At 41.7% G+C, this 8862-nt stretch overlaps 1 long non-coding RNA gene across 1 annotated transcript; it reads left to right on the forward strand.

Moving 5' to 3' along the window:
- The first annotated feature begins 8 nt into the window (after positions 1-8).
- Positions 9-8556, forward strand: LOC122463055. Its single transcript, XR_006286034.1, has 3 exons — positions 9-239; positions 6999-7083; positions 8422-8556. It is a non-coding gene; the product is annotated as an uncharacterized LOC122463055 (long non-coding RNA).
- Positions 8557-8862: the final 306 nt, after the last annotated feature.

Here is an 8862-nt window from a genome sequence, read left to right on the forward strand (position 1 = left end):
CAGAGCATGTAAACCAGATCTGTTAAGCTGGTACAATTTTGTGTTGCATTTCACCTCACCCTCTCTGGGGCACAAAGATTTTCCAAAAGATGCTAAAACATTGTGTCCCCCAACAGAGAGAGAGAGAGAGAGATCGGAAGAGAAATCAAGAGGAGAGAAAATAAATTGGACACCCTGCGGCCCTCAGGAAAACCCTAGATACAAAGCAAGAAGTTCTTGCAGGATCTGTGGACTTCAAGGTAAGTGACTACAGCAGAGACCCAGTGAGCTTCCCAGCTATTGTTTCACTGATTCTCTGCCCTACAGTTTCCCCTATTTCATGCAAGTGACCTGGCTTTTTCTGGTGGTTGAGTTTGTTCCCCGCCTCCCCATCCCCCACCCCCCCAGATTTTCACCCAGAGAACCATATTGGGGCTAGTGCGTCCCGGTAAGCTCTGAGCTAACGAAGCAGCGGGTGCGAACTGCAGCATTCCAAGCCCCTCTTCAGCATTCCACGAGCAGACCCCAACTCTGGGGGGGGGGCACCCCCACAGATCTGCACAGCAGGGCGATCGCCGCTTTTAATCACCACCAAACCGGCGCAGTGCTCCCCGATCGAGTTCATAATACACAAACACGCTCGTTTGCCCAGAGTGGATTTAGTCCCTTTTCATGGAGAGCCAATGTCGGACAATTTAGCAACAATCTCACCAGAAACGTTTTGCTTTACAAAGGGTCCTACTTTGCCCTAGGCTGCATCAGGCTGAGGCGGGCATTTACTTGTGTATATATGCAATTTCAGTTTTAACCTTAAGTGTGCTCTTCATCTCGAAGGGTCTTGAAGCTGTTTTATTTAGAATGAAAACAATGTCCCTTCACACACTGCGCTGGTTCTGATATTCCCCCGCACTCCCGGCCCAGATATTGAAATTTACAAATTCCTATTAGCTAGGGGAGAAGGTGGTACAGAGTAGCTGCAATTACTTTTTAAGCCTTCTTCCCAACACTAAAATAATCAGACCAACTCCTAGAGTCGACAGTGCATCCGATGAAGTGGGTTTTAGTCCGCGAAAGCTTATGCGCTAATAAATGTGTTAGTCTCTAAGGCGCCACAAGTACTCCTGTTCTTTTGACAATGAACAAGTTTACTTTCTGCCTTTTCATTCCAGCAAGGAACCTTTCTACTGAAGCAGGCTGGAGATTTTTGATCATTTTCCTTTAGGGTTCGCAGACAGTGTCAAATATGCTTAAAAACTACGCAACAGGAGATACATATATGTGTGCCTATGGGTTCGCACCCCCGCGCGCACCTCAGCACATACATCTATATCCACACACACACACATTGTGTGTGTTCTGTTGCTCATTTGTTTACTCATACTCGGCGTGTGTGCGCGCATATATTTAGATACAGAGGTAATCACATTTTGTGTATGTATATATGTAGGGGTGTGTGTGTGTGTGCATATACATCTGAATATACTGTGACATTCTCTCACTTTATTCACAGGGCTGGATCCTTGTCTTCTCTATTCCAGCAATAACACCCATTGACTTCAATGGGCATGCTGCCTGAGTAAAGATTACAGGGTCAGGCCTACAAACATAACCTTTGAACGGGGGAGCCTTTGGGGACCCTGTAGTGCCCACAATGCCCCGCGTACATTGCAATGGTATTCCATTTAGCTGGAAACAGCGGCAACACCCATGCAGCTCATCCGACAACTTGATATTGTGTCAGCCGCATCAGTTACTTGTTTATCTAAATATTTAGTCAGGGAAGGAAAGAGAGAGATGGCAAAGCTGATGCCTTGCAGTGGGTCGAGATATCAAGAAAAAGAACTAATGCCTACCTAGGATCCCCTGTTTAGTAAGGGATTTCACATTTTAGGGTGATATTTGAACATTTTAGGAACAGAATGATATTCACGAAATAAGGGAGTGTACCAGAATGCACTGGGAGTGTATCGAGGAATAACTACTGCTCTTTTCCGTTTTCCATTTTCTCTTTCGACTTCTCTGAAACAATCACTCTCTCCGAAACATGAGAGCAATCTTTCTTTCTTTCTTTCTTTCTTTCTTTCTTTCTTTCTTTCTTTCTTTCTTTCTCGGAAGTGGGCTACAACACCTGTCTGTTTATGCATGGGTGGAAATATGTCTTTTTAAAGTTCCTTAAGTATTTAAAGAACTTCACTCTTGCCTAAATTGTTGGGGCTTTGACTTAATGCATTAATTTGAGGATAGTCACAGTTATGCCTGTGTCGAAATAACGCCCACACTGGTTCAAGCAGCGTCAGTCTTTCCATTACAAAATCACGTTTTTCTGTGGTATACAACTCGACTGCTCCAAAGTGAAACTTCTGGGGTTAGGGCACTCTGCGTTGATCATTTTTAAATTACAGGTGGACAACATGTTGTTTGTTTGTGGTTCCAAGTGACCTTTTTTTCCTCCTCCCTCCGCCCTCTCTTGTTACTTAAATATATATATATATTTAGAAACACATTTTCCTGCAGTCCATTAATTCCCCTTGCGAACGGAAGCTGTAGCATAGTTAGGAAAATGAAAAATAAGCACATAGCAAATACACTGAGGGCTAGAAAGAGTAGATTGTACAGATACAGTAGCTACTTTATCAGAGCGTTCATAACTCCGCCTATGCGTCGGGGGTTCTGCGGGATACATTTTTGATGGCCCATGGAAATACAGTGTGGGGGCTATTGTGTCAATAATTGCAACATTGGGTCCCTAATAATGTACACTGATATGACAGACCGGCCAAGAGACCAGAATAATCTGGTCTCAACAATCCACGGCTAAACTGCCCCTAATGGTAGGTTTTGACGGTATAGTTATGTAAAAAACTTTGTCATCTGTCCTGACCATATTAGAAGACTCCCTACAATAAATGGATACCACAGGCTATTGGAACCCACAAGCAGACACTATGCTTTCTCATATCCACAGTCTGTTGATTACGGGTCACTAAAATACCTGTTGAGAGGACAGAGCGCACCAATGTTAAGGTCTTTTGTCAATAACTCTCAGATGAAGGGTCAGAGACACAGACTGGAATAAATATAAAGGATTTGTTGATTCAGAGCTCATCTGGCTCAGTGCACAGTATGAGACACATCTCAGTGATAGATTTTTCCCTCCCTTGATCTTAAGGAAACCATCCCCCCGGAAATTAAATACACGCGCGAGCATAAACCAGAGTTCAAATGGTATTAAAGGTCTGGTTTAAAGCCAGGAAAAACCAGGGTTAATTTTGCCCTCCTGTACATAACTCAAGGAGTTTTGCCTGTGGAGAGTATTTCTATGGGTACATAGCCCAGAGGGTCTTCAGTGGTAGGCACAAGGTATAGGGTATGTCTCTAACTTCTATGCATTTAAACCAGACTCTTAATAATTTGAGTCATTTAAGGTAATGCTTTGTTGGGTTTATCTGCATAGAATCCATCTCTCCCCATTACAACCTCTCTTCCCCGCCCCCCCCCCAAACTCCTGAATCAATTACTAACGCTACAGCTGGATAAAAGCATGTTAATGATGCCAGAATAGCAACGCTAATCTTCTATTGCCAAACACAGTGTCAATCAGTACTTTATCTTGGTCTGAAGAAGAAAATAAAATAAGATAAGGCCATCACTCCAGCCCCAGAAAGAACGTTAAAGGGGCAATGAGGGCTAAAGTCTTCAGTGCCCTGTGCCTTTTCCTGAGAGTGATCTCTTCTGTAATGATCTTGGAGGGGGGAGGGAACCAAGGTAAAGTGGTCAGAATCATTCACTGAAAAACGCTGCACCAGTGACACCTGCAATTTTTCTTTCTCCCTTTCCCATAACACGAGTCAGGAACGGCTCTTAATACCATTTGCGGTACAGCTATTTCTGAAAGACAAGCACTTGGGGGGGGGGGGACGGACACGTGAAGGTCATTCAAACAACTTTGTCATCTGGGGAAACCAGCTCTTTCTTTCTTTCTTTCTTTCTTTCTTTCTTTCTTTCTTTCTTTCTTTCTTTCTTTCTTTCTTTCCCAAATAGCATAAACAACTCAATAATATACGTATACACATAACATCTTAAACTGGGTGTGGAATTCTTCTGTTACATTACATGTGATTCGTGTGTCCAAAGGATGAAGTTTCAATCGTATTTAGGCAAAATATTTTTCTACAGTTAATATTTGAGCGAATATATGTACTCAGACATATAACTGATCTCTCTCTCTCTCTCTCAATTATAAATACCTTTGGAAAATCTCTTTCCTTTTGCTAAAAGCGTGCACCAAATTTTCAGCTGGCCTCACGACCTCAGCACATAGGTGTTTCCTTTTGCCTCTTATTTCCCTGTGGAAGGCCCGATTTCCCCTCCAAATTTTAATAGATTATTTTTAAAAAAACAGACTCTAATTATAAAGCAAACCAACAGGAATCTCATTTGGGAAAAAAATAAACACCCTTTCCTCACCCAAAGCGTGTTGCGTTTCCCTGGCCAGGAGAGATGTTTAAGACTAGAATTCCTTTAAAAATATGCTTACTGAGGAGCAAAACCATTTTAAGAGGTCACATCTCCCCTATCTCCCGGGGTTTTCCTGCTTATATGGGCATCCGTGGGTATAGGCACTCGTTCCACATACACACTCAAGTTTGGGCAAATGTCCCTGTAGGAAAAATCAGTTTAAAACTCCGTAAGACAGTTTGATCACGAGGTAGCTATAGTGTTTTGTTTTGTTTTTTTAGTAAGGACCTCATCCTCACTTTCATCTTATTTGTGTGTGTGTGGGGGGGGGGCTGGTTTTGTGTGTGTATATATGTGTGAATGTATTTTTGCGTATGTGTGTGTCTATATATAGGCGTTTGTGTCTGTTTTGCTATGCATTTGTGGGTGTGTGTGTGATAAACAATTCCTAATTAATAATGATCACATTGAAAGCCTAACCCATCCCAAACTTTTACACATAAGCCTCTGGTAGGTACAATCTCCTTACCTTGAAACACTCAAAACGCTTCTGACTGCGTGTAGAACCCACACTTCCAGACTGCCAGGGGCCTAGATAACTAGTTTTCAAGACAATGCTTATTTTCTGTCATTAATAACACATTAAAAAAAGATTCTTGTTTGGATCCAAGATTGTTTTTTATGGTTCAGTTGGACAAGACGGAACACATGTTAGTTTAAGCAGGTTCATGAAATAGCTGTAAATCAAATAAAGTTTACGAGTTTAGCAGGAAATAGTGGATAGATGAAGGAAAAAAAAAATCCGGAGAGCAGCAGGCTGATGTAGGTTGCTTTGGTTTTGTCCTGCTCTGTTTCTCTCTGTTCTCTTGAGCATCTTGCGGATTAAAGGCCTCGGACCTCATTGGAGCCTCTGTGTTGGCGCCAAGTGGCATGTTATTAATCAATTGTCCATAGGTCCAGTACACATAAGAGAGAAATTTAATCACCAGAAACCAGACCCAACATAAAAGAGAAATCTAGAATCAATTCCCACCCCCATTCCCCCCAACTAGTGGGGGCAATCAACTATTTCTTTATTTTTTAAAAAAATGCACCAAACAAATTGCGAACTTTTCAGAGGTTTAACCTGAAAAGCTCTTTTAAAAAAAATATCCCTGCCTTGATCTTGCTCTAAAAGCGGACGGGGAAATAATACAGTTTAAGAATTTTATAATGAAAAATAAATTTAAAAAAGTGACCTAGCTGCACGAGAGCCTATCGCAGCGCGAGGCTTCGCTCCGGTCCGCGCCCCTGCTCGGCGGTGAAAAGGCTGCGGTGGGTTGCCGCTTGAAAAGCCCAAGGCAGAGCCTGCCGCAATTTTAACTGTCACTGTGGAGCGCTGCGCCTGCTTAATTGCACTGCAAGTGTAAACCCGGCTCCTCGAGTTTTGCTGGCTGCCTGTTTGCAGATTAAGGAAGGTCAATACAATGAAAGGAAAAGGACATGTAGGAGACCATAGCGATCTTTTTCTGTGTAGACAACAGATATTTTCTGCGGCCCGAAGGTTCTTTCTCCCTTCACATAACTTGAAAAAGTTCATGGTTCTGATTTTATTCAAAGGCATATTTTCCCTTGAAATCCGACAAATCAGATCTATTTTTTAAAAGAGCTACCAATGTTCTTGTGGATATAATTGTGGATATAATTAAAATAAATAAACTAGTTTATTTATATAGCTGATTGTAGCTAATTCCAGATTCATAACTAATATTGATTATGGAAATATTTGTAGTTAGAGATAACATGGGTGTTTCTTTCGTTATCTATCTATCTATCTATCTATCTATCTATCTATCTATCCCCATACACCCTATCATCTACCATCTATCTATCTATCTACATTTATTCAGACTACAAAATATCCAGCAATTTGTTTGCTTTGCTTTACTTTTCCGTAGAACTTTTTCTGTCTTTATTTTAAGTTCGGTGGTCAGAATAAGAAATGATTTAAACGCAATCAGCCGATTTACTGAAATAAATTAAGTACCCTTCCCCCCATATGGTATATATAGGATCTAAAATATAAAGAAAATCTCACCGAAGTTTAAAGAATACTAATAAAGAAAACCACAAATAAAGAAATAATATAATTTAATAAAAATACACGGTGTTCAAAATGCCCTTCCCTTTATTTCTGGTTCATAGTTTGATCCCGCTTTATACATCAAAAAGCTACAAACCAATTCTTTGCATTTTTAAAACCTTCAAAGCTGGATTTTCCCCTGTCACTGCACATTATTTCTTGCCTTCGGAAAGTTGCGTTAGCCTATTTCGTAGCTGTGGAAGCTGCCCGTAGAAACCACCGGAACGGGGTTTATTTTGCCAAAAGAAAAGCGTATTATAGTGAGATTGAGAATGTGGGTACATTTTTAATCTGAGATTTAATCTTAAATGTAATCTTTGCTTGCCTAATTACATATGCATTTGCCTTCCGCGGACTGGAATGGCTTTTCTTGTTGGTTGCCGCCAGAACATTGGGTAAAACTCTTTTTTTCTTCTTACATTTGAATCATATTTCACAGAATATGTGACTCTGAGTCTACTGTATTCTACCTACCTACTCACAGTCTAGGGATGTCTTGGCCCGATTGCAGTGCAAGGAATAAAGTAAGTAAGTGTGGGTTGGGGATAGGGTATGGGAGGAAACAATCAGAGGTCATAAAATTTGACAGACATGCAGCAATATTTAGCTCTTTATTTTTTCCCCGGGGTTGCATGGTGTTTGTTTTTATTGTTGTTATTACTAGTTTTCTGCCTACTCTTTGCCTTGCCTGACTCAGGAGTTGGCGGTTTATATTTGTGAAGGGCACGCGCAGGGAGGGGCGGAAGGGAAGAGGGTCGCTCCTGGGCTATATTTGGAAAAGAATTTAGAAGCCCTTCCAGCAAAGCTGAGCAAAAGGTACCAGGCAAATCCGACAGGCAGGCAAGGCGGCGGGTGGGCTGCGTTATAACACTCCTGGGCTGACAGGCAGCCCCCACTGTTCCACTCAGACCCAGCGAGGGGCTACATCTTCCCCCCGTGGTTAGAAAATGCCCGTTTCCTGTCTCCCGGGGTACTTTTTAAGCAAAAGACACGTTGCATCATGAGACATCCTCAGTAAGGACACGCAGATTTCGCGGTACACATTTGTTACTTGAATTCTTTTTGCCCGGAGAGAGTTCTCACCCAATGTTACATTCTTCCCACCTCTCTCCGAATACCGGGAACCTGATTCCCAAGAGCTAAATCCTGAAATAAGTGGAGCTCTCATTTAGTAAAAGAGAGCTAGAGACCCACAACCAATCTTGCCAGCATAAGCCAAGAGTGAGCTGCGACGCTTTACCACCACTCGAGCAGCTCTTTGAGTTGTTTGGTTCATTTTTAATCGCTGGATACAGATTCTTCGTGATATAAAGAGAGAGTACGGGTAATTCCCTCCGTAAATGCTGGATATGACTGTGCTAAACGGGAATTAAGGAGCGCCCAGTTAACAACCCGTCTCCCTGCAGGTTTCAAAAGCCTGCTTTATTCAGAAGTGGAAAGAAAGCAGCATTTGGGGAGCTTCACTTACCTCGATCTTAGTTTTCCATCCAACTCTTATTTTTAAATGCTACGCCCTGCACCAGAGAGGCACTGCAGCCGCAAACTCTAGACTCGGAAAAAGAAGTGCGAATCAGAGTGTGACAAGTTACCTTTAAAAAGTCTCCCGTTTACTGCCTTTGCAAACCCTGCACTCTCCGGCTACTGTGCTGAAAACCTGTAAGGTGTCAGGGGTCCTTGTATAGTTATTCACATCCCAGGAGCCCCCAGTCAAGGGGCAGAACATTGCACTGACAGTTAAACGCACACACATGCAAGTATTAGTCACGTTTGCTTATAGCTCAGAGCCAGCACGTGGGCAAATTTGTTTTTTGAAAAATGAAAATGTGATATTTGCCTGCAATTTCCATCAATCTTTCCCCTAGTTGCGGTGTTTTGTCGGGACTGGAGTGTTCTCTATTCTCTTTGCCTGGAGTTATCCTTGGTTAAATGGTCCGCATAGAAAACCTCTCTGATCGCTTTCCTATAACTCACATACCAGACGGGAATCATTCAGAGCAAGGAGCGTAAGTACATTTTTGTCTGAACAATCGTAGGGAACGTTTGTATCGGTGAGAGATGTATGTTTGAGTGTATATGTACCCACACATGTCTCTATATGCATAGATATGTACATGCCTATACCTGTATAAATATGTGCTTTTATATATACACACATATATACAAATATATGTATTTATGCATCTGTCTATATTTATATATAGGTATATATGTAGGTATATATGTAGGTACACATATACACGTGTGTATGTGAATGCAAATGTATGTTTGTAAGTATACACACATATATATGCATATAAACATCT

This window comes from Chelonia mydas, chromosome 15, assembly GCF_015237465.2.
Source record: "Chelonia mydas isolate rCheMyd1 chromosome 15, rCheMyd1.pri.v2, whole genome shotgun sequence".
Taxonomy (NCBI): domain Eukaryota; kingdom Metazoa; phylum Chordata; order Testudines; family Cheloniidae; genus Chelonia; species Chelonia mydas.